Genomic DNA, 25,020 nt, shown 5'->3' with positions numbered 1-25,020 from the left:
TTGTCAGTTGTCCGGTCGTGGAGCCAGGCTTTCTCAAGGGTGCCGCAAGTCTTCTTGGAGTCCTTGAGTTCGTCGGTGAGCCAGGGTGCTTTCTTGCTTCTGGGTCTGCTGGGAGGGTTCTTCAATGGTGCGAGGTCATCAGCGCAGGCGGTCAGCCACTGCGTGAAGTTGCGGGCTGCTTCGTTGGCGTCTGATGTGCTGGCAGGTGGGTTCTGGCTGAGGGAGGTGGTGAGCTGGTCGGCGGTGATCTTGCTCCAGCTCCTGTGAGGAACCTGTTGCGGGTGGTGGTGGGTTGTGGTTTTTCTGAATCTGAAGTGGACGCAGCTGTGGTCGGTCCAGTGGAGTTCGGTGGAGTGGCTGAAGCTGATGTGCTTGCTGGATGAGAAGACAGGATCAAGCGTGTGGCCGGCGTAGTGGGTGGGAGTGTTGACCAGTTGCTTGAGGCCGAGGTTGGCGAGGTTGTCCAGCAGGGTGGCGGTGTTGCGGTCCTTGTTGTTCTCCAGGTGGAAGTTGAGATCCCCGAGAAGGATGTAGTCGGCGGAGGGGAGGGCGTGTGGGCTGATGAAGTCTGTGATGTCTTCGCCGAATTGCGTGCGTGGTCTCGGGGGTTGGTAGATGAGGGTGCCTCTGAGGGTCGTCTTTGGGTCAGTGTGAATCTGGAAGTGGAGGTGTTCAGCGGCGGCGAAGGTGTCGTTGGAGTCGGTCGTGATGCGGATGGTGTTCTTGTGGACGATGGCGATGCCTCCTCCGGTCTGGTTGATGCAGTCCCTCCTGATGATCTTGTATCCATCCGGGATGGCGATGGCGATGTCGGGGGCTGAGGAGGCGTTCATCCATGTTTCAGTGAGGAAGGCGATGTCTGGTGATGTTGTGTCGAGGAGGTTCCAGATTTCTACGGTGTGTCTGTGGACGGAGCGGGTGTTGAGCAGGATGCACTTGAGGTCGCAGCTGGAGTTTGGCTTGGCGGGCGTGGTGCAGGGTCGGAGGCAGGAGAACTTGCAGGTTGTGCAGGTGAAGGGTCCATGAATGCGTCTTGGGGCGGCTCGGCAGCAGGTGGGGTTTCGTCCGGCATTGAGTGCGTTGACTGCCACGGCGTCGTAGGTCTGTCGGGTCAACTTGCATCGCTGGGGACCAGGGATCCTGGCACTGGGCGCGGTCCGGGCGCGGACGGGCGCAGACGGACTTGCCTTAGGCGCGCCTTCGGCGCGCCAGCGCTGCGCGCGGCCGCCATTTATCGGGTAGCTGGGGGAGGAGGGGTCAGCTGGGGGGTGGGCGGTGGGCGGTGGGAGGGTAGGCGTGGAAAAGACCGATTTGCGGTCAAAAAACGGCGGAAAAAGGATGGCGGGAGGGACGGAAGCAGAACGAAGGGGAATCTGTGGGGAGAAAAAAACAGTGAACACAGACAGACAAAGGTGGCAAAGAACGAAGGGGAATCTGTGGGGAGAAAAAACCAGTGAACACAGACAGACAAAGGTGGCAAAGAACGAAGGGGAATCTGTGGGGAGAAAAAACCAGTGAACACAGACAGACAAAGGTGGCAAAGAACGAAGGGGAATCTGTGGGGAGAAAAAACAGTAAAAGACTGGGGGCAGGTGGCGGAGAGCACTGGTGGCGCTGCACGAGGCAGGGGAAGCGACCTGCCCGGTAGGCAGACAAAATATCGAAATTAAAATATCGATATACAATAATATCGATGTTTTAATTTCGACAGTATAGAATATCAATGTCCAAAATATCAACAGACAGAATATCGTTTTTTTAAGGTATGTATGTTACTAATATCGAATTTTACTAATATCGAAAAAAAATTTAGTGTTATGTATTTTATTATGTTGTTTATATGTTTGTTAAACATGTTTTGTAATTTATGTTTGAAAAATTGTAAATTTGTTTACATTTTGCGTTTTAGTATCAGAGCGGGTTGTGGGTTTATAGGGGAATAGGGTGGGAAGTAATTTAATAATAATTAATTAATTAATATATGTTCGTAAATATTTTTAATTAATAAATAATTGGCAATTAATTAATATTAATTAGTTAATTAATTAATATAATTTTGTACATATTTTTAATTAATAATTAATTGGTAATTAATTAATATTAATTAGTTAATTACATTAATTAGAGTAATTTTTTTATATATGTATATATAATTTTTTGTTATTGTTAATTAATTAATTGGGAAAAAATAATATTAATTATTAAATTTAATTAATTACAGCTAATGTGCTAATATATTTACTTTATTGTTATTGTTAATAATTAATTGGTAATTAAATAATATTAATTAATTTTGGGTAAAGGAGTATTTTTAGGGTTCAGGGTCAGTTTGGGGTTTTTGGGTAAAGGGGTATTTTTAGGGTTCAGGGTCAGTTTGGGGTTTTTGGGTAAAGGGGTATTTTTAGGGTTCAGGGTCAGTTTTCAGTTCTTGGGTAAAAGGGTATTTTTAGGGTTCAGGGTCAGTTTTCAGTTTTTGGGTAAAGGGGTATTTTTAGGGTTCAGGGTCAGTTTTCAGTTTTTGGGTAAAGGGGTATTTTTAGGGTTCAGGGTCAGTTTTCAGTTTTTGGGTAAAGGGGTATTTTTTGGGTTCAGGGTCAGTTTTCAGTTTTTGGGTAAAGGGGTTTTTTTAGGGTTCAGGGTCAGTTTTCAGTTTTTGGGTAAAGGGGTATTTTTAGGGTTCAGGGTCTGTTTTCAGTTTTTGGGTAAAGGGGTATTTTTTGGGTTCAGGGTCAGTTTTCATTTTTTGGGTAAAGGGGTATTTTTAGGGTTCAGGGTCAGTTTTCAGTTTTTGGGTAAAGGGGTATTTTTAGGGTTCAGGGTCAGTTTTGGGTTTTTGGGTAAAGGGGTATTTTTAGGGTTCAGGGTCAGTTTTGGGTTTTTGGGGTACAGTCGTACAGGGTAAAAATAAAATAAATTTAAATTAAATCAATTAAATGAAATTAAAAAAAATAAAATTACATTAAATTATTAAGTTTTTAATTTATTTTAAATGTATATGCATAATTTTTAAATTATGTGTTAATATTTTTATTTAATATTTGTAAAATTATATGTATTTTAAAATTATTTTTACATTATTATTAATACATTTAAAAAAACGATATTTTTAATTGCGATATTTTTGTACTACGATATTAATTTTTCGATATTTTTGTACTTCCCTTTATGAAGATATGACTCCGATATTTTTGATTTCGATATTTTTGTGTCGATATTTTTGCATGTAGATATTCTGTCTGTCGATATTATGTCAGACATTCGACCTACCCTTGGGTCAAGGGCCGAGGATAGTGCTAGTTCTGGACCACTTTCCCATAGTATTTGCTCATGATGTTAGACCGATCCACAAGCTGAAGCATTCACATTTTTCCGACTGGCTCTCAGAACAGACTCTTGACGATCATGTGACTTGATAAAACACAGGTCATTAGTGAACTTTCACTAGTTTTTGGAATTAAATGGCATTTCTTTGTAGGACTTTTAACATTTGCCTCCACGTTTGGTGTCATTATTACAACTAATGCACACATGGAATGACTGGAATTTGTTTGAAAAAGTGTTAAAGTTGAAATATATATTTACAACATCATTCTATTGGAGTCGAAAAAAAGTCAAAATGATAGTACAATTTTGTTTTGGTTATGAGATTTTGTCTGCGATTTACATGTATTTTCTGTGCGATTTAAATGAAAATTTGTTAAGAAATTAAATGACTGACCAAGGGACGGAGAAAGGTGAGGAGAAAGTTGAGGAACTACAGAGAGAAAGAGTGAGAGAAAAAGGGAAAGTGAGTGGTCCTAATGAAATGTCCTGCACATGTGCTATTATGTGCTATTTTATATCTTTGTAGTGTACAGTTGTCTTATTGTTGTGCTTTAGCGTCAATTTCTGTGCCACTGAATTGTATTGGATTTTATTATTTATATTGAACCTTTTATTTCTGTCAAAGCCTCAAAGTGCTTGTGGGAGGGCAAGTAAGAAGCTACTCTGTTGTACATGATTAGTAAAGTGTGATTTTTAGGGTTCACCTGCACAGCGCTTAGGCTGTGCTTGAGAAATCCATTGTAAACTTAAAAGGGACTTATATTCTGCCTCCTCTCTTTCCTGGCTTCTGATTGGTTTCTGTGCCTGCTTCTTACTTTCCCTTTTCCTTTTCTATTGGCTGTAGCATATTTTCCTGTATTTACCAATGCTTTTCCTCATCTGCTTCTCTCATCAGTTTCACGTACTCAAAATACTGTTAACATCCGCTTTGGCGGAATAATTTTTTCATAAAGTTGTGCGATTTTTCTTTTGCAGCATATTTATATAACAATTGACCCCCTAGAGAGATTAAGTGATTTGAATAGAATCACAGGATGTTGCGCTGCGGAGACTAGAACAGGGATGCTCAGTTATTGTCATCAGCTTTGGCCACTGTGCCACATCCTGTCCGCTCCCATGTCATTTGTCAGGAAGCTCTTTCCTTCTCCCGGACGATAATAGGCAAAACCAATGCATTCCCAATGCCTGTTTTTAGAGGGGTCTATATCTAAAAAGTCGGGACGTGATGCATGAGGTTGGGAGGATGCTCTCTTTTGCAGCAAATGTGATGGTGCTCGCATGCATGGAGTTAAGCAGAGAGAAGATGGATAGAGGGTGTCATGTTTACGTAAGTTTAACTTCTCTGCATGATTATGTAAAGAAGCTATTGCAACGCTTGTGCTTGGTTGGTGCGTTGAGGTTTATCAGCTGTCCAATTATACCCAGTGCAAAGGACAGGGAACCAACTGGATGGTACCATTTCAAACCAACAGGAGCACTTTTGACCTAGGAGCCCCCTCCCCCCCCAATAAGAGTGGAGAAACAATCTTCAAGAAGGCATACACTAGAGAAGAAAGCGAACTCTGTGTTCTTCATTTTAGATATTAATTTATTTTATGAGCACAAAATGAGAACCAGACGGACAGAGGTCGTTGCCAAAAATGGAGCTCTGAGAGCCGTGCACTTGCCCAACTGTACACTCTGTGAGCGTGCCTAGGAGAGAAAAAGTTTTAATTCGAAAAGCACATGATAAGAACTCTTGTTATACGGGATGATATACTGCTGTTTCAGACGGCTTTCAGAACTTTTTCTATTTTTTTTTCACAGCCATCTATTCACCAGCTCATCATTTTTCCCGTGTGCCAGCTTAAATATGCCAAGTTCCATCATTTCTCTCTTTTGCCGAGAGACACCTTTCACAGCAGCCATGACGGGCCTAGTTGTTTTCTATGACAACCACGCCATTTTGTGCTTCCTTTGAACTGCTCGCCCAGTTGATACTCATTAGTGCTTTCACTTCACTTCTTCAATAACCTTATTATGCTACTCCAACATTTCTAGGCACATGCTTCAACTTCCAGTTTATGGTTCTGGTTCGAGGTCCCTGTTACATCCCGCTGCATTGAAGGTAGCAGCACTTCAGAAACCATGACGGTCTAATTAGGCCATAAGCAAGGAATAAACAGCAAATATGATGGGGCAAAACTTAACATGTTCATACATCCATTTTCAAAGCAATCATTCCTCTAAATGAAGAGAATTATCGTTTGCAGTAAAAGGCACACATTTAATCTTTTTATGTATTACCAACTTGTTCAAAGATATGTTTACAAATGTTCATGCACCTAAGTGTAATTCTATTTGCCAATGAGGGTGCAGACATCTCCTTTGGATGCCAGTACAAGTTCAGGGCCAGTCTATGCTGCAGATTCACAATTCTCCATCAGCCAGACCATCAGTCCATACACTGACATTACTTACATCATATGGGAGTTTTAGCTGCTCCTACTCTTTTCAAATTGAAAGGTTCCCCCCATTGTCTAGGAAAATCATACAAAGTTTTTGTCAGCTTTTCTGGTAGCCCTCTTCTACTTGTGTAACAGCAAAGTATTGGGTGTGCAAAATTTCAGGCACATCATACAGTATAGCAGGACTCAATCCAGTCCTTGAGAAATCAATAGAATGCCCTTTTTCCATAGATGAAGTTCAAATGGTAAATTTTATTTTTGGTAAAAGTTTAAACAAAAGAGTAAACATGGAATCTCACTTAATGGATGTGTGTCAGTTAAAAAGGAAGAGGGCTTTCACAGGATCAGCAGTCAAGCTTACAGGGACTGTACAGTCATTCGGTTCACTCAGGAGGCCACTAGTCATAATATTCAGGGGCAGAGCAGAGCAATCAAAGAGCTGCACATAAGAATCTAGCACATTTTGCCTGAAACTTATGTTTGCACCTTAAGTTGTAGTGGGTCTCACATTCATGATCGAACTATAGCAATGTATTGCTGGTGAAAGTAAGGGGCATATTATCAGGAACAATATCGCAGCTTTAGCTTCACTTTTTGCCGCTAAAGCGGCAATATTTTTATCGTCCTATTAGCAAGCTGTTGCTAACAGCTGTTAGGGACAGTTCACTGGCAATAGTGACCGTTTTCTTTGCCAATTTACATGTCAACTATATTTATCACGAATGACATGCAAAGTAGGCGACCCTCCCTAACAGTAAAGGGAAACAGATGCAAAGACATGTTCTCCCTATTATCAATGCCCGCTTTGCGTCCAGTAAAGTAGTGCTAACCGCGATTACCGCCGTAAGCAAACGTCTGCAAAAAAACAGACTTAGCTATGCACATCATGGGAGGTGATTCTATGGCTGCATCTCCCTATCATCAAGCTTTCCCCTATCGCTGCGGGAATATCCCTGGATTTCTAGAGATATTTCCCGCATATCGCCGCTTTTGCAGGATTTTTTATTGCCTCTGTGATACACATTGTTGATAAAGCGCTAACCGGGTGATAAATTCCAGAGACAGACGGCGATAAATATTAAAGCGCTAAGCGCGCTATGCGATATTTATCGCCATCTGTTGCTGATATGCCCCTAAGTTCTTTGACACAGGGGTGGACAGCAGGCATAGCATCACTGCGCACAGCGAGGCTACCCCACCAGTACCATCCACTCACACTCTGTGAAATGATAATCAAGAAAGCCTGCCTTCAAATAGGGCCAGTAAAGTCCAAAGAAGTGCAAAGTGACCAGGTGAGTCATTTCTTCTTACGTCACAAACTGTACTTGGGACAAGAGCAAGGCCCCTACTTTCATTAACTGCACAACATAATCAATCAAGAGAGGCCTATTTGAGTAGGCCTCTCACACATCTGCTGCAGGCTCTGGCTTCTTATTTTTTTTGTTTATTGAAAATCAGACATAATACATTGGAGTACACAAAGAAGAAAAAGAAAAAAAACAACAATATATAGGATTATAACATTCTAAAATGGGTAGGTTAAATGCAATATAAAATGAAAAGAAGAACATATATGGCAAAAAGAAAGTAGCATATTTCTTTACAGGTGTCCATTACTTATATTAACGTTTAACCAGAGAGTTAAATCTATTTATTTAACCCATTCCTTGCTTATTACGTTCCTCCATCCAAATGATAAGTGGTTTCCATATATTCATACCCTTTTTTCTATTTTTTGAACCTTTATATTTATATAGGGCAATTTCTTGTTTCCCGATACAGATTAATCGATTTAGCCACTGATAGAAAGTTGGTGGTTCAGAGTCTTTCCATACTGTGGCAATCAGAAGACGTGCTATTGCTAAACTTAGAAACATAAAATCTCTTTGTGGCGTATCAATTTGCAGTGTTGAATCAAAACCTAGTAACATTAGTGTAGCAGTGATCTTAAGATTCCTCCCCAATGTCTGTTGCATGAATGACTCAATTCCCATTTTTAGCTCGTCTAATTTAGCACAGGAGTAAAACATATGTATCATATCGGCTGGTCCATTTTGACATCTTGGGCATCTATCCGAATCTCTCTTCCCCCATTTAAAGAGCTTTGCTGATGTATTATATAAGCTATATACAGTCTTATATTGTTGAGCTTTAAGGTTAGATGCCATGAATACATTTTTACCAATTCCCAGCACCTTATTTATATCAACATCCCCATCATTTAGTTTGATTGACCAATTCACTTCTGTTTTTTCTAGATCATTAGATATACATGTTTGTAGTTCCTGATAAAACTCTTTTATTCTGCTTTTGGGATTACTCATAAAATGAAGTATTGGTATAGGATCTAGGCTGATATTCTCTTTTGGGACAGCTCTCAGAGTTCCTAATTTGTAAGTATTTAAAACATGAGTCGCTTTGTAAGTCATATTTTTGTGCAATTCCTATTAAACTACACATTTCTGAGTTTACATAAACATCAATCAGCGTTACAATCCCCTTTTTTCCCTTTTTTTTGCCATATCGTTATATATATTCGTATGCAAGAGATCAGAGTGCCACAATGATGTATATTTGGCATAACTATTAATCTCACATAGTTTCACTATCTTTTTCCAATTGCTGATTGCACAATCGATACACTTATATACTTTCCTTTGATATTTCCTCATGTCATTTTGGCGTTGAAATAACCCAGCTGCGGCTTCCCCAATTGCTAATTCATAAATAGTAGGTATTTCTGTCAGTTCATTTTGTATCTTCTTATGATATCGGATACTTAGGTTTTGAAGGGCCGTTGCCCAATAATATAGCTGTATATGTGGAGCATTCTAGCCACCTTGATCAAACAGTTGGTTTAAATATTTATAAGCACGACGAGTTCTTTGGTAGCTCCAAATAAAATTAGTAAACATCCCTTCAATTTTCCGTATTTTTTTTAGCCATTAATTCTTTGGGGATAGCTCGCATTAAATATAGGATTTTTGCAAAGATTTTCATTTTGATTACATTTATCCTACCAATTATTGTAAGATGTAAATGATCTAATCGTTTCATTTCCCTACTGATAGAAGTCATAACTGGGTCTATATTTATTGTCCAGATATCCCCCATTTTTGCTGTTACCCTAACTCCTAAGTATACTGCAGACTCCTTTACACGGGAATCGTCCAGTATACAATGAGATGAGCATATGATTAGTGTCTTTGAGCTATTTAACAGACAGCCGGATCTCTTTCCAAATCTTTCTGCCAACCTCTCTACTTCTGCAATTGCTGCTCGTGGTGCTGGTTTTATTAGGGCAATATCATCAGCGTACGCTAATATTTTTGTCTCATGTTTATGAGATATTACCGGTTTAATTATGGGATTGTTTAAAATCAAGGAAATAAAAGGATCTAAATAAAGTGCAAAAAGGATTGGGGAACAAGGGCAACCCTGGCGACTACCTCTCTCTATCTTTAATCTTTTGGATGTATGACCCATTATCTGGATTTTAGCATGCAGATTATAATACATAGCCTGCATTTCCCATATAAATCCTGGCCCGAAGTTTCTCTACGCTAGTTTATCCCACAGATATCTCCAGGTCACCCGATCAAAGGCTTTCTCAGCGTCTAGGAGGACCACAGCCACATCTCGCTCCTCAACCTCCGCTATGTCTAGTAATGATATTATAACAAAACAAATATGTGGAGGGTCAAGGGGAATATTTATAGACCTGTCTGCTCATTCCCCTACTTTAAGATATAGAACACACAATAGAGCAGACCAGGTCTGGAACGAGTGTGTAGCTGTGCTGGCCAAGGTGCAATGATGGATGCATGCATGAATGTCCGGTGCTTGTAAAACACTGGCTAGATAAATCCCATCAGACCACCCTTTATGGTGGAGTTTGCGTCATGTGGGATGTTACTGATCAATCCAAATCACAAACGACCTTATAGTGTCGATATTGAAATGGATGTCAAGAATCTAGCCGTGATGTCCATTGTTGAAGTGATATTTGCTAAAGTGCAGTGCTTAAGTGAGCTAAAATTGACTACACGGGCATTGTAAGGTATTCAAAGTGCACTACATGTGTCAAGAGTTAAAAACACGCCGAGTAGTAAGACTACCCCATGGCGTTTTGTGCAAATCGGTCGACATGTTTCAGCCCATGGGGCATTGCCCCGGCTTTCTTCAGGACCATAAAAAGGAAGGCTACTGCAATAAACCATGTATTAAATCAAAAACACAGAATGTACTGAAAAAGGTACATATCTACCAGGAACCTTCACATTTGACTGCCCACTTGAAGGAGAGAAGACCATCTTCTTCCTAGAAAACAAGAATTGTTTCACAAACAAACACCATATTGCACACATGCATTCACAAAAGTGCACAAAGACCACACAGACACAACACACCTGCATGAATGATTTGCATTCAGCATTATATGAAAAGCTCAATAGCTTAAAACAACACGAGGCATTTCCTCATGGTGTTACTCACCCAGCTTTGTGTGGGTGAAGACCTCACCTCACCCGGCGACCGCTCGGGAGTATGAGACCCCGCTCTATAGTGTAGAGAAAAGAAACCATGAGTGCATGACTCTATAGTATCCTAGCCAATTGCTCTACACACAAAACCAAACAGACGTGTGATAGTACCCCAACTGTTCAACCTTGAGTAAACCTACATTAATGCACATGAGACGCTTGGAGAACACGCATACTGTAGTGCTCTTCTAAACATAGAGCACAGAACAAGTACTCAGGTTAACCTCAGAGTGTGTTATAAGTAGCTCCTAAAGATCTTGCCTGGAGTCACAGTGTATAATTAATTGTGACAGGTCCTCATGAATGCCCCAGAATTAGTAATGGGGACTGTGCATAGTTAAGGGTTAATAAAATGCCCAGCGACAGAGATCTTGCCTATAGTCACAGTGTATAATTACTTGTGGCAGGTCCTCATGAATGCCCCAGAAATAGTGATGGGGACTGTGCATAGTTAAGGGTTAATAGAATGCCCAGCGACAGAGAGCTACAAAATCCTCAGTGTCTGGGGGGCATAGGGGGCCGTTCTAAGCTCATCTCGACGAGTACACCCGACTAAACCATTCAGTAAGGGCTAACTAAACGCGAGAGAGAACTCACCTATCCGTCGGTGCCTCGGATAGTAAACCGAGCGGAAGTGGAGGTGTTGAATCACACCGCCCTTCGTCTTTTAGTAGCCGCCGGTAAAGGACCAAACTGTGGCCGCCAGAGTGAAAATCGAGACACTGCTCTTGCGCGCATGCGCGTATACCTAAAGTTAATTCAAGGCAACAGCGTGAAAAAGGAGACACTGCTCTTCTGCACCTGCGTTGTAACACTGGTCCTCGGAAATCACTAATAGAGCGTATTTCTTCTGTTTACCGAGCATACAAGGGGATATATAAACGCTTACATCCTAATGGTTGTAAAACGATCTGGAACCAAAGGAAATACTGCTCAAATTAAAGAGTGTATTCTATGGTCTCAGAACAACCCTGGAAACATGTGCATGTCCGGTTAGGAAACCCTGTATTCATATCATGAGCCCAATGCGTATTGCGCAGGAACGGTTTAGCTAAGGTATCTCGTCTTGAGTGCTCGTTATGTGGAAGTGCTTAGCCCCGATGCCAAAGAAATATAATCAATACAGAATCACTCTAAGGTAGAGTGTGATATCCACTATAAACTACTTATTATAAGGGAGGACTAAGCCTCAGAGTGGAAACTGATAGTAAGGAGCACAATATGGCCCTTATGAAAGATCATTATGTTTGTAATTTCACTAAGTTATTGTTATCTCAAGTGTTAAAGAAAATAGGTATCAGACTGGATGAACAGAAGGGAAGCACACACAATTATGTTCGGTGAGCTTGGCGGATGCAACCAAAAAATGCGTTGCATCCGTACAAAAAGACCCGCAACTGAAAAGTTGCTCTTAATTATAACAAAACAAATATGTGGAGGGTCAAGGGGAATATTTATAGACCTGTCTGCTCATTCCCCTACTTTAAGATATAGAACACACAATAGAGCAGACCAGGTCTGGAACGAGTGTGTAGCTGTGCTGGCCAAGGTGCAATGATGGATGCATGCATGAATGTCCGGTGCTTGTAAAACACTGGCTAGATAAATCCCATCAGACCACCCTTTATGGTGGAGTTTGCGTCATGTGGGATGTTACTGATCAATCCAAATCACAAATGACCTTATAGTGTCGATATTGAAATGGATGTCAAGAATCTAGCCGTGATGTCCATTGTTGAAGTGATATTTGCTAAAGTGCAGTGCTTAAGTGAGCTAAAATTGACTACACAGGCATTGTAAGGTATTCAAAGTGCACTACATGTGTCAAGAGTTAAAAACACGCCGAGTAGTAAGACTACCCCATGGCGTTTTGTGCAAATCGGTCGACATGTTTCAGCCCATGGGGCATTGCCCCGGCTTTCTTCAGGACCATAAAAAGGAAGGCTACTGCAATAAACCATGTATTAAATCAAAAACACAGAATGTACTGAAAAAGGTACATATTTACCAGGAACCTTCACATTTGACTGCCCACTGGAAGGAGAGAAGACCATCTTCTTCCTAGAAAACAAGAATTGTTTCACAAACAAACACCATATTGCACACATGCATTCACAAAAGTGCACAAAGACCACACAGACACAACACACCTGCATGAATGATTTGCATTCAGCAGTATATGAAAAGCTCAATAGCTTAAAACAACACGAGGCATTTCCTCATGGTGTTACTCACCCAGCTTTGTGTGGGTGAAGACCTCACCTCACCCGGCGACCGCTCGGGAGTATGAGACCCCGCTCTATAGTGTAGAAAAAAGAAACCATGAGTGCATGACTCTATAGTATCCTAGCCAATTGCTCTACACACAAAACCAAACAGACGTGTGATAGTACCCCAACTGTTCAACCTTGAGTAAACCTACATTAATGCACATGAGACGCTTGGAGAACACGCATACTGTAGTGCTCTTCTAAACATAGAGCACAGAACAAGTACTCAGGTTAACCTCAGAGTGTGTTATAAGTAGCTCCTAAAGATCTTGCCTGGAGTCACAGTGTATAATTAATTGTGACAGGTCCTCATGAATGCCCCAGAATTAGTAATGGGGACTGTGCATAGTTAAGGGTTAATAAAATGCCCAGCGACAGAGATCTTGCCTATAGTCACAGTGTATAATTACTTGTGGCAGGTCCTCATGAATGCCCCAGAAATAGTGATGGGGACTGTGCATAGTTAAGGGTTAATAGAATGCCCAGCGACAGAGAGCTACAAAATCCTCGGTGTCTGGGGGGCATAGGGGGCCGTTCTAAGCTCATCTCGACGAGTACACCCGACTAAACCATTCAGTAAGGGCTAACTAAACGCGAGAGAGAACTCACCTATCAGTCGGTGCCTCGGATAGTAAACCGAGCGGAAGTGGAGGTGTTGAATCACACCGCCCTTCGTCTTTTAGTAGCCGCCGGTAAAGGACCAAACTGTGGCCGCCAGAGTGAAAATCGAGACACTGCTCTTGCGCGCATGCGCGTATACCTAAAGTTAATTCAAGGCAACAGCGTGAAAAAGGAGACACTGCTCTTCTGCACCTGCGTTGTAACACTGGTCCTCGGAAATCACTAATAGAGCGTATTTCTTCTGTTTACCGAGCATACAAGGGGATATATAAACGCTTACATCCTAATGGTTGTAAAACGATCTGGAACCAAAGGAAATACTGCTCAAATTAAAGAGTGTATTCTATGGTCTCAGAACAACCCTGGAAACATGTGCATGTCCGGTTAGGAAACCCTGTATTCATATCATGAGCCCAATGCGTATTGCGCAGGAACGGTTTAGCTAAGGTATCTCGTCTTGAGTGCTCGTTATGTGGAAGTGCTTAGCCCCGATGCCAAAGAAATATAATCAATACAGAATCACTCTAAGGTAGAGTGTGATATCCACTATAAACTACTTATTATAAGGGAGGACTAAGCCTCAGAGTGGAAACTGATAGTAAGGAGCACAATATGGCCCTTATGAAAGATCATTATGTTTGTAATTTCACGAAGTTATTGTTATCTCAAGTGTTAAAGAAAATAGGTATCAGACTGGATGAACAGAAGGGAAGCACACACAATTATGTTCGGTGAGCTTGGCGGATGCAACCAAAAAATGCGTTGCATCCGTACAAAAAGACCCGCAACTGAAAAGTTGCTCTTAATTATAACAAAACAAATATGTGGAGGGTCAAGGGGAATATTTATAGACCTGTCTGCTCATTCCCCTACTTTAAGATATAGAACACACAATAGAGCAGACCAGGTCTGGAACGAGTGTGTAGCTGTGCTGGCCAAGGTGCAATGATGGATGCATGCATGAATGTCCGGTGCTTGTAAAACACTGGCTAGATAAATCCCATCAGAAGCACCCTTTATGGTGGAGTTTGCGTCATGTGGGATGTTACTGATCAATCCAAATCACAAACGACCTTATAGTGTCGATATTGAAATGGATGTCAAGAATCTAGCCGTGATGTCCATTGTTGAAGTGATATTTGCTAAAGTGCAGTGCTTAAGTGAGCTAAAATTGACTACACGGGCATTGTAAAGTATTCAAAGTGCACTACATGTGTCAAGAGTTAAAAACACGCCGAGTAGTAAGACTACCCCATGGCGTTTTGTGCAAATCGGTCGACATGTTTCAGCCCATGGGGCATTGCCCCGGCTTTCTTCAGGACCATAAAAAGGAAGGCTACTGCAATAAACCATGTATTAAATCAAAAACACAGAATGTACTGAAAAAGGTACATATCTACCAGGAACCTTCACATTTGACTGCCCACTGGAAGGAGAGAAGACCATCTTCTTCCTAGAAAACAAGAATTGTTTCACAAACAAACACCATATTGCACACATGCATTCACAAAGGTGCACAAAGACCACACAGACACAACACACCTGCATGAATGATTTGCATTCAGCATTATATGAAAAGCTCAACAGCTTAAAACAACACGAGGCATTTCCTCATGGTGTTACTCACCCAGCTTTGTGTGGGTGAAGACCTCACCTCACCCGGCGGCCGCTCGGGAGTATGAGACCCCGCTCTATAGTGTAGAAAAAAGAAACCATGAGTGCATGACTCTATAGTATCCTAGCCAATTGCTCTACACACAAAACCAAACAGACGTGTGATAGTACCCCAACTGTTCAACCTTGAGTAAACCTACATTAATGCACATGAGACGCTTGGAGAACACGCATACTGTAGTGCTCTTCTAAACATAGAGCACAGAACAAGTACTCAGGTTAACCTCAGAGTGTGTTATAAGTAGCTCCTAAAGATCTTGCCTGGAGTCACAGTGTATAATTAATTGTGACAGGTCCTCATGAATGCCCCAGAATTAGTAATGGGGACTGTGCATAGTTAAGGGTTAATAAAATGCCCAGCGACAGAGATCTTGCCTATAGTCACAGTGTATAATTACTTGTGGCAGGTCCTCATGAATGCCCCAGAAATAGTGATGGGGACTGTGCATAGTTAAGGGTTAATAGAATGCCCAGCGACAGAGAGCTACAAAATCCTCGGTGTCTGGGGGGCATAGGGGGCCGTTCTAAGCTCATCTCGACGAGTACACCCGACTAAACCATTCAGTAAGGGCTAACTAAACGCGAGAGAGAACTCACCTATCCGTCGGTGCCTCGGATAGTAAACCGAGCGGAAGTGGAGGTGTTGAATCACACCGCCCTTCGTCTTTTAGTAGCCGCCGGTAAAGGACCAAACTGTGGCCGCCAGAGTGAAAATCGAGACACTGCTCTTGCGCGCATGCACGTATACCTAAACATATTACGATATTACCATTCGAGTGTGATCTGTGGTCCACTGACCTGTGATGAAGCTGTGCTGCCATGGTGAAATAATTGCAGCAATGCTTTTCTGAAATCGGGTGGCCATAATTTTAGAGTAAATCTTTGCATCTGTATTCATGAGTGATATTGGGCGATACGACGCGGGTATTTCTGGAGGGTTGTCTTTCTTTAAAAAAAACACAAAATCTGTTTCTTGCCATGAGCTAGGGGGTATTCCATGGTATTGCATATCCAGAGATAAATCTTGCAGAAAAGGTATTATTTGTGTTGATATCATTTTATAGAGCTCAATTGGCACTTCATCCGGCCCAGCAGCTTTGCCGCAGAGAGGGAAGATAATGCAAGCTGTGGGTCATTTCCCTGCTTATCTTGGGGATGAATATACCACAGTTATCTATATCTTGTAGATCATCCTGCTCCCCTTGATCTTCTGTCAGGAATTCTGTTTGACATAATTTACTATAGAAATCCTCATACATTTTGATAATCTTCACAGAGTCGGATGTCACTGTCCAATCTCGATCTTTCATTTTTGATATATTATTTCTAACATCTTTCTGTCGCGTTCTCATCACGAGTAACGTCCCCGTTGTCTCTCCATATTCATATAACTCCTTACTATATATCTGAAACTTTTGAGCTACTTTTTCATAAAAGTGTTGATTGATATCAGCTTTAGCCATTACAATTTTAGAAAGATGTTCTTTTAATACATCTTCCAATGCCCCGTTATAGATTATTTGTACATGTTCTATTTCCAATTTCCCCAGTTTATTGATTAGAAAATCTGTTCGTTTTTTCTGTTCTTTGCAATTGTGGGCAGCAAAGCCTATAATTTCCCTCCTCACTGTTGCCTTGTATGAATCCCACACTGATGCCCGGGAAGCGCTAAATCTATTGCAGTCAAAAAAGGACTGCGTCCACTGTTTAATATATATACAAAATTTGTCATCTAGTAGTAACTTCCTATCAAAAGTCCATGGAGATTGCCTACTCAAACCATGAACCTCTGTGATTTCGAAAATTAGTGGATTATGATTGGAATATAGTTGTTGGAGTTTTGCTATGTCTACATTGTCTAACCATTGTACAGGTGCCAGAAAATAGTCCAAACGAACACATTTTTTATGGGGATATGAGTAGTATGTGAAGCCTGTATCATTCTGGTATTTTTCTGGCCATACATCCGTGATCCCATGAGTGCCTTTAAGTGTGGAAATTGCTTTAAACACCTTAGGTTTTCTCCCTATATACCTGTTACTAGTGATGTCCCCTTCCATGTGAATATTAAAATCGCCACATATAATCAGATAGCGTGACCATTGTGCTAATTCCACCTCTAGCTCCTCCCATAGATTAGGGTCATCTAGATTTGAACCTTATATATTGACTACAGAGAATCCCAATGATAGCTCCATTTTGGCCCAGCGACATCACTTATCTGCTTTTGTTCGGTGTACTGCTCCCCTCTGATGTTTTTTATATGTGGCCACACCTCTAGTTGTTGTCGTTTGGGTGGAACATACTGCTAAATTATACCCTCTCATTTCGAGACACTTTTTGTTCCCCCACTGAATCTGTGTCTCTTGTAGACATATAACATCAGGATTCACTGTGTTAATAATTTCAAAAACCTTTGCGCATTTTTCCTTATCATTCAGACTCCCCACATTTGATGAACATATTCTATATTTAGCCATATTCTTTGCTTGAGATGTTCAGTCTTTCCTTCATCATCATTATATGTCATCTTTATTTGATATCCCATACCCACTTCTACCTCCACTTCTACCTCTACCTGTATTTGTCTGACCTTCACCTTTTCTTTATTTTTCTTTGACCAACCCCCACCCGCCCGTGTATCCCTATTGCCCACCCTCCCTCCCCCCTTCCGTGACCCCAGCTCTCCTCTCCCCCCTTCTCACCACCGCCACCTGTGCGCACCCTCCTCACCCCCCACCCACCCTCCACCCCATAGCTAAGGAAAAAAGGGCTGATGACCCTTATCGATGGAAAGAGACTTTGCTCCAGTCCCCTCTCTACTTTTTTTTTTGAAAGTGTCTCTTAGATGTTGCATGTATATACGAGTAACATTATACATCATGTTCCTACTAATATTGATTTCCTATATATTTCACATTACACTAACCCCTATTATATATATATAGGCGGTTGAGTGATTGAATTTCTATCATCCGACATACATTAGGTTTTACTTCTCTTCCTGCCTCAGAGTGTACCCAGATAGTCTTGAGCTTGTATCTCTGATATAAAGAAGCGGGTATGACCTTTAAAGATTATTTTTAGAGTTGCAGGATTTAACAGAAAAGTCTGTGCACCCTTACTATGAAAAGGAGAGATCAATTGTCTTAGGTGCCACCTCCTCTCCACTGTGTGGTGGCAGAAATCATGTCTCACAAGGAACTGGATCCCTTTCCCTTGTTGTTTTTTATTGGGTCGTGCAAGATCGTAAAGTGCGTCTCATGCTAGAAAGTTATTCAGATTGATCAGGATAGCTCTGGGAAATTTTTCTGTTACTGATGATCCTTTTTTCCTCTCAGAGATCTTGAAAGGGAATCTATGAACTCTCTGTAGTTCCATATTCCAGACCCACATTGTTAACTCAGGGAATGCCTCTTGAAGGAGATCCAGTACAAATGTGCGAATATCCGATCCTTCTGCCCCCTCCGGTATCCCTAGTATTCTAAGATTATTTCTCCGTAGTCGGTTTTCCAAAACCGCAATCTTTAGCTGCATATCCTCATGGTCCGCGGAGATCATGTCTATATCTGTATTTTGTGTCGTCATTTGGTCTTCTAATGTTGATATTCTTTCTTCTGCCACATTTATCCTCTCTGAAAATTCACTGCAGGGCTTAGCAACCCTTCTAACTGCATTCTGCAATTTGCGGCGGGGCAAATTGTGTTTTCTGACTTTTGGAGCGAGTCTCTGCTCTACGTTCTACTATGAGTTGATAAATTGCCTTTAATGATATCTCATTAGAGTTGCTGGAGAGTGCCGGTATGTCTGATGCGACCTCTTTTATTGCTGCCAGTCCTCCTTCTGCGGTTTCATGGCTAGATTCAGGGTCATTATAAGGTTCTGTAGAGAGAGATATTTCCCAAGTTAGACTTTTACCTCCGCTAGATTGTGAGATGTCTAGATTCTGAGTCTCTTTGGCCATCATTTTATTGTATACCATTGTAGCATTAGGAGTCAAGTCTTCCGATATTGAATCCATAACCGAGTCATTTTGATCGCTTACTAAGCTATTTATTGACCCATACAGTGACTCCACCTTATTTGATTCATCAAATTCCTCCTCTGAGGTATCTGTATGGTCCGAGAGTGATAGGAAAGGTTCACTTGAATCGCTCTCATAAATCATTTGTGTTTCTTTTCCTACTACTAGCGCAGTGCTAGCTTCCTCCGTTTTATCAGAGTCCAGAGCCCCTGTGGGTTGTGTTGTCACCGGATCCACTTTCTCTAGTACACTCCCAGTATGTAGCTTCACTGTTGGTCTCGTATTCTTTAACTGTATTACATTTCCTGGTATGCGTCGTTGTTGACACTCTAGATCTTGTGATATTTTGTTCTTATCCTTCTTATCTTGCCTTGCTGAAAACATTTGAGGTACTTTCTTGTTTTTGCCCTCACCTCATTCACATCTAATTTGGGATTCACAGGGTTAAGCTCTCCGATCCCCCCTTCTAAAGCTCTTTTTCCTATGCTGTGTGTAACAAGGTTCACCAAGATCAATGTAGCTAATTCCATACAATTAAAACAATGATGGCATTGTGGAAGAATGTTTCATTTTGTGTTATTTTGTTTAGAATTCATCTTGTCCTGTTAACGTTTTGTGAAAGGCCTGAAAAATATGTGCAAAAGTAGGATGACCTCAGGTAAGCTAAGTATGCTCTGCTAAACAGCTTGTAAGTTGTAACACAAGGCTTGCACATAGGGTCATCCCCGTGATATGCATTGCTTGCTCATAAATATCTCCAATTACACACGCTTACCATATATAGCCAAAAGCAAAAAGTACAGATGATGGACAGACTGCTGAAAAAATCAAACGTTCAACCCCAGTCACAAATCCGGGTTTAATTCATTGTTTTTTTTCTCACCGTGCCATCCCAGTTTGGATCCAGCCATATGCAAATCAGTCTTGTCCCAGCTGCCCATGGGAACCGTCCAGTCCAAACTGCCAGACAAGGTCTTCCCTGAACCAGAAACAAGCATCCTGGGACCGGTTTCAGGGTATCACCCCTCTCCAGACAGGCTAGCTTGAATCCAGTGATACAGTTAGCGCGGGACCCACGTCTGAGCATGCCGTTCCCACATAGGGTGACAAATGCAAAATTAACAGATGATGGATGAAACTCTGAACAATTCAAACATTCACCCCAATCACAGATCTGGGTTTAATCCATGTATTTCTTTGCTCATCATGCCATCCCAGTTTGCACCCAGCCATATGCAAAACAATACTGGTCATGCCCCCCATGGGAACAGTCCACCTTAACTGTCAGGCAAGGTCCTCCCTGGACTAGAAACAAGCATCCTGGGACCGTTTTGGGGTATCACCCATCATCAGCCAACCTAGCTTGAATCCAGCAGCACTGTGAGCATGTAACCCATGTCTGAGCATACCCTTCCCACTTAGGGTGACAAAAGTAAAAAGAACAAATGATGGACGGAATGCTGAACAAATCAAACATTCACTTCCAGATCTTCTGTGCAGAATGCACTATTGTAATATTTCCTTTTGTTGGATTTTTCCTTGCTATGGTTTCTTTTCTGTTTCTTTGGTTTTATCTGTTGCCTCCCTGGTGCACCAACTTCATTGTCATGTTATGATAAAATGTTTCTAAAGCGCTCGAATACCCATGGGTGTCTTGGCGCTAGTTGGGAATAGCAGTGAAGGTGAGACCAGCAGTGGACTAAAGGTTAAAAAGCCATGTTTTGTTAGTTTCCTAAAGCTCAGTAATGTGGGGGCTGCTTTAATATTTATAGGTAGACTGTTCCAGAGAGGAAAAACAAAAGCCTCCCCATTTGAGTCTCTTAAAATTGGGACGTGAGACCGTCAGGTAGTTTTTTGATTGCAGGTCTCTATTGGGTATGTACCAAAAAAGGGACTGATAAAAGAAACTAGGACCTAGATCATACAAAGCTTAATAGGTGAGGCATAATGCATTGAGTTTAATACGGTTCTTTTTTGAAAGCCAGTGAAGCTCTTTGATGGAGGCAGAAACCGGATGGAACAATGGAAGATTAAAGATAAGCCTAGCCGTTGCATTCTACACGCTTTGGAGTTTATTTACATATTGTTTTTTAAGTTTAACAAAATGTCTGTTGTAGTAATCTAATTTCGTAAGTATTAGTAAGGAAACAAGTGTTTTTCTGGAGTTGAGAGGAACAAAAGGAAGACTCTTCCTGATGATTCTCAAAGTGTTGAAGCTGGATTAGACAACTGAGCTAATATACTTATTAAAGTTCACTTTATCATCAATTGTTATTCCTACATTTTTTGCTTTTTGGACAGGGATTGGGAGAGTTCCCAACTCTGCCGGCCAGCATGCTGGGCTCCAAAACTGAGGTTTTTTACCAAAGAGTATCACCTCTGTTTTCTCTGAGTTTATTTTGAGGCAATGCATTCCCATCCAGTTACTAACAGCTCACATAGAGTTATGAAACTGAGAGATAGTGACTTCTGTATTATTTGAAGCCAATACCTCGATTTGAGTATCATCTGCATAAGATGTGGGGGAAAATCCAAACAATCTAATTAGGGAAATATCGAAGAGTAGAGGGCTCAGAGAATCAATCAATCAATCATGGCACTTCTAAAGCGCGCTACATACCCGTGAGGGTCTCAAGGCGCTGGAGGTGGGAGGGGGGCCGCTACTGGTCGAAGAGACAGGTCTTGAGAAGTCTTCTGAAGGCCAGCAGGTCCTGAGTCTATCGTAGGCTGGTAGGGAGAGTGCTCCAGGTCTTGGCGGCAAGGTAGGAGAAGGATCTGCCACCGGCGGTGGCTTTCCGGATACGAGGAACTGTGGCGAGGGCGAGGTTGGCTGAGCGGAGTCTTCGGGTGAGGGTGTGGAAGCTGAGTCGGTTGTTGAGGTATGTAGGTCCGGTGTTGTGTAGTGCTTTGTGTGCTGGATGAGGAGTTTGAAGGTGATCCTCTTGTTGACGGGGAGCCAGTGCAGGCCTCTCCGGTGGGGTGTGATGTGGCTTCGTCGGGGGACGTCGAGGATCAGTCGTGCCGAGGCGTTCTGGATTCATTGTAGTCGTCTCAGGAGCTTGGCTGTTGTTCCTGAGTAGAGGGCTTTCCCGTACTCGAGTGTGCTTGTGATGAGGGCCTGGGTGACAGTTTTTCTCGTGTCGGGGGGGATCCATTTGATCATCTTGCGGAGCATTCGGAGGGTGTTGAAGCAGGACGCAAAGACGGCGTTGACTTGCCTGGTCATGGAGAGGGTGGATTCGAGGATGACCCCCAGGTTGCGTGCGTGGTCTGTGGGTTCCGGGGCTGTGCCTAGCAATGTGGGCCACCAAGAGTTGTCCCAGGCTGATGGGGTGGGTCCGAGAATGAGGACCTCCGTCTTGTCTGAATTCAGCTTCAGTCTGCTGTCCTACATCCAGTCATCTAAGGCCTTCATTCCTCTGTGGAGGTTGGCTTTGGCAATGTGGGGGTCTTCGGTGAGGGATGTGATCAGCTGGGTGTCGTCGGTGTAGGAGATGAAGTTGAGGTTATGCTGTCGTGCGACGTGGGCGAGCGGTGCCATGTAGATATTGAACAGCGTCGGGCTGAGGGAGGATCCCTGTGGGACGCCGCAGATGATCTCTGTGGTTTTTGAGCGGAAGGGTGGGAGGCGGACGTTCTGGGTTCTGCCGGAGAGGAAAGATGTGGTCCAGGCCAGGGCCTTCTCTTGAATTCTGGCGTCATGGAGGCGTGCTGATAGGGTGCGCTGGCAGACTGTGTCAAAGGCTGCTGATAGGTCCAGGAGGATGAGGGTGGCTGTTTCTCCTTTGTCCATCAGGATCCTGATGTCGTCAGTGGCAGCGATGAGGTTGGTCTCGGTGCTGTGGTTGCTGTGGAAACCGGATTGGGAAGGGTCCAGGATGTTGTCTTCGAGGTAGCGGGTTAGCTGTTTGTTGACAATCTTCTCTGTCACTTTTGCCGGGAACGGGAGCAGGGAGATGGGCCGGAAGTTCTTGAGGTCTTTGGGGTCCACCTTGGGCTTCTGCAGAAGGGCATTGATTTCGGTGTGCTTCCAGCTTTCCGGGAAGGTTCCTGTCTCGAAGGAACTGTTGATTTTTTTCCGGAGGTAGGGCGCGATGGTTGTGCTGGCTTTGTTGAAGATGTGGTCAGGGCAGGTTTCAGATGGGGATCCAGAGTGGATGGAGTTCATGGTTTTGATGGTGTCTTTGTCGCTGACATGGGACCAGGCGGTCAGGCGGCTGGTGCGGGTGGTGGTCGCAAGGGTGGTGGACTCAGTGGTGGCTCCGTGGGTGTCGGAGTTGAAGCTGTCGTGGATGTCGGTGATCTTGCGGTGAAAGAAGGTGGCCAGGGAGTCGCACAGGTCTTGTGATGGTGGGATGTCGTTGGTGTTGGAGCTGGGGTTGGAGAGTTCTTTCACGATGTTGAAGAGCTCTTTGGTTTTGTGTGCGTTGTTGTCTAGGCGATCCTTGAAGGCGGTCCTCTTGGCGGTTCTGATGAGTTGGTGGTGTCTGCGGGTGGCGTTCTTGTGGGCTCTATGGCTGTCTGGTGTTCAGTCGTGGAGCCATTTCTTCTCCAGCTTCCGACAGGTGCACTTGGAGATCCGGAGGTCTTCGGTGAACCAGGCTGCTTTCTTGTTGGTGTGGTTGGTTGTGGTGGTCTTGAGAGTGGCAAGGGTGTTGGCGCAGTCGTTGATCCACTGATTGAGGTTGGTCACGGCGGTGTCTGGGTCGGTGGGGTCGGCGGGTGGTCTCAGGGCGAGGGTGGTTGTCAGTTGGTCCTTGGTGACCTTGCCCCAGCAGCGGCGTGGCAGCTGTTGGGTGCGGTGGTGTGTGGTGAGTTTCTTGAAGGTGAAGTGGACGCATCTGTGGTCGGTCCAGTGGGGTTCGGAGGTGTGGTTGAAGGAGACGTGGGGTCTTGTGGAGATGATGGGGTCCAGCGTGTGTCCAGCAGCGTGGGTGGGTGTTGTCACGAGCTGTTTGAGTCCCAGGTTGGCGAGGTTGTCGATCAGGGCGGTGGAGTTGGTGTCGTTGTTATTCTCGAGGTGGAAGTTCAGGACCTCGAGGAGGATGTAGTCTGTGGAGGCGAGGGCGTGGGTGCTGACGAGGTCGGCGATGGTGTCGCTGAACTGTGGTCGAGTTCCGGGTAGTCTGTAAACGAGTGTTCCTCTGAGGGTGGTGTTGGGGTCGGTGTGGATCTGGAAGCGCCTGTGCTGGGCAGTGGTTTGGGTGTCGTCGGTGTTGGTTGAGGCTCTGAGGGTGTCCTTGTGGATGATGGCGATTCCCCCTCCCACTCCGTTGGTGCGGTCTCTGCGGGAGATCTTGTAGCCCTTTGGGATGGCTATGGCGATGTCTGGTGCTGAGGTGGCGTTCAGCCACGTCTCCGCCAGGAAGGCGACATTGGGGCGGTGGAGTCTAGGAGGTCCCAGAGTTTGATGGCGTGCTTGCAAGCGGAGCAGGTGTTGAGGAGGATGCAGCGGAGGTGGTTGGGTTCTCTGGCTGGTAGTTTGGTGGGCTGGATGCTGGAGAATCTGCTGTTCCGGCAGGCGAAGGGCCCTTGGGTGCGCTTTGAGGTGGCCCGGTAGCAGGGGGGGTCTTGACCGGTGTTGAGTGCATGGAGGGTGCTGGAGTCGTAGTGCAGTCTGGCGTTGCGGGGGGCACAGGGTCCAGGGGTCCTGGCGCTGGGCGGACCGGCGCAGACGGGCTTGCCTTTGGCGCGCCAGCGGCACGCCTGCTGCGCTTGTGCACGGTGACCTCCATAAGAGGTGGAGAGGGAGGGAGGGGCAGCTGGGAGGCGGGAGCAGGGCGGCCAATGGGCCAGAGGACGGACACAGAAGGCAAAAAGGGGGTGGGCGAAAGGGGAGCAGCGGCAGGAAGCTGGGGGCGGGGGGGCACAGTGGGCAGTGGCGCAAGAAGGCGCCCCTAAGTAGAGACAAAAAAGCAGAAATACCAAAGACAAAATACAATAAACAATTTGGGAAAAAGAAACAAGATTAGCAGTTCAACCAAAACAGTCACGAACAGTCACCAGGGGCGGCGAACCCTGGGCAGCAGTGGGAGAAAGGCACGGGCACTCACAGGAGCCGTGCGGCGTGGGGAGTGACCCGAGGTCAGGTCACACTCACTGCCGCGCGGCGACCTCCA

The sequence above is a fragment of the Lissotriton vulgaris genome, chromosome 2_1 (genome assembly GCF_964263255.1).
Source record: "Lissotriton vulgaris chromosome 2_1, aLisVul1.2, whole genome shotgun sequence".
In the NCBI taxonomy this organism is placed as follows: Eukaryota; Metazoa; Chordata; class Amphibia; order Caudata; family Salamandridae; genus Lissotriton; species Lissotriton vulgaris.
This window is presented reverse-complemented; position numbering follows the sequence as displayed.